Below are 1,903 nucleotides of genomic sequence, written 5' to 3' on the forward strand. Positions count from 1 at the left end.
GCTTCCCCTTGATAACAACAACCCAGTGCTATGCTTAGATTTTGGTTTGGATTCCAAAAGACTCCAATTTTAGCTATTCTAGTCCTTTTCAGTCAAAGATGCTAAAGTCTGCTTAGAACCCAATTTTCTCACCCAATTGAGATGAAACCCTTCTCAGGCACTGAATAAATCATGCAAATCATGCTCATGCAGCCACTGTATGGTTCTGGTCTTAAAATAATGCCTTGACACAATTTGGATAGGATGTCTGGAAATTTCTGTCTTTCTGGCCTTATCCTGTCAAGATATGGTCAAATTTCCACTTTCCAGGTGAAAATAGGGTAAAACCTACCTTCTGAGCACACTGGTCAACTCAAAATTTCAAAATTTCCACCAGATGAGCCTATAGACATCCTACGCATAGGATGTCTCCTGGCTTAAAATTTATTTTTTTTCTGCCAAAAATGCTCCTGATGCTCTATAGCTCTCTCAGAAACACTCACAGCAACTTTTGAACTTCACTTCAGCTTTCAAACACTCTTTTGCGTCTTTTACAACTTTGTGATGAACCAAACAGCAAGTATAACATACATGAAATGCTCTAGATCATGAATCATGATGTCCTACTTACCCTACTCCTACTCATCATGTGAAATGGTGATATTGGTGTTTCGGTTGCTTCCTGGCCTCTCCGGACTCTCAAGCTCTCCTTTCACCGCTTCTACCACTCCAACTCCTACTCATCAACTCAACTAAGGCCTAAAAACTATCTAAGTCTACCGCTTCTACCACTCAAACTCCTACTCATCAACTCAACTAAGGCTATGAACAACAATGTTCATTCATCCAAGCTATATCTTTCTTCTCCTACTGCCTGTGTAGTTGTTGGTGGTCCTTCACTTCCTATCATGCTCCATGGTTCTGGAGTTGAGGGTTCTTCCGATGGATAATAGGGAGGATTTGCAGCATATCCATTGGGATCTTCATAATATGCATGCATAGGCACCAAAGCCTTCTCTTCTGGTTCGGTTATTGTTGGTGTGTATCTTATGCCGACTGGTCATAATCCTGGTAGGGGTGGTTGTTGCCCCAACACTGGTTGTGGTCTTTCTACACCTACAGGTCCTGGTAGATTGCCTGCTTGATACTGAGGCATCGATGGAAGTTGAGGAGATGCTACCTGATCCTGGGAGCGTAAGGTCGTTCTCTCACATACCCCTTGTTATAATAGCATTCCTCCGTCCCATGGTTTGTCCATTTTTTTTCAATAGCACACCACTTGGGCTGTTTAGCCTGAGGTTTGGCGTACAGGTTAATCTTTTTTAGCACTTCCTCTACAAGCTGCTCCTGGCTTACAGCTACTTCTCCTTTCGGTGCCATCTTAGCGGACTTGCTTCCACTTTGTTGTGAGGATGAATCGTCGTCAAGATACTTAAATTCACCCTCCTTGTAGACCGCACAATTGCCTATGAGGTAAAGAGACTCCTTAGTTAACTCATTTAACGTTGTGCTCCTCTTCATATGTAAGTCCTTCTAGAGATCTGCATTCCTCACTCCTTGGATAAATATAAGCATAAGTCTGGACTGAGTTGGCAGTTCTTCCACAAGGCAGAACTTAACATATCTTTTTAGTCGTAGGGCTGCTTTTCGCACAGATTCCTCATCTTTCTGTTTGAATTTATGGATTTGTGAGACTGTATTATGAGCTATCCCCTTTGTGAGAATTCCTCAATAAACTCATCAAACACCTCCTCCATAGCCTCAAAGTCTCTACGCTCCACAGAGTCAAACCAAGTAGCAGCATCCTCCTCTAGGGTTAGTCCAAACCCTGCAAATTGGGTGGGGAAGTCTAACAGCTCTTCAGCTCTAATTACACGCATAAAGGCTGCTACATGATCTCTAGGATCTTTGTTTCCTGTGTATT

This window comes from Adiantum capillus-veneris, chromosome 27 (assembly GCF_014529385.1).
Source record: "Adiantum capillus-veneris isolate H3 chromosome 27, ASM1452938v2, whole genome shotgun sequence".
Lineage (NCBI taxonomy): Eukaryota > Viridiplantae > Streptophyta > Polypodiopsida > Polypodiales > Pteridaceae > Adiantum > Adiantum capillus-veneris.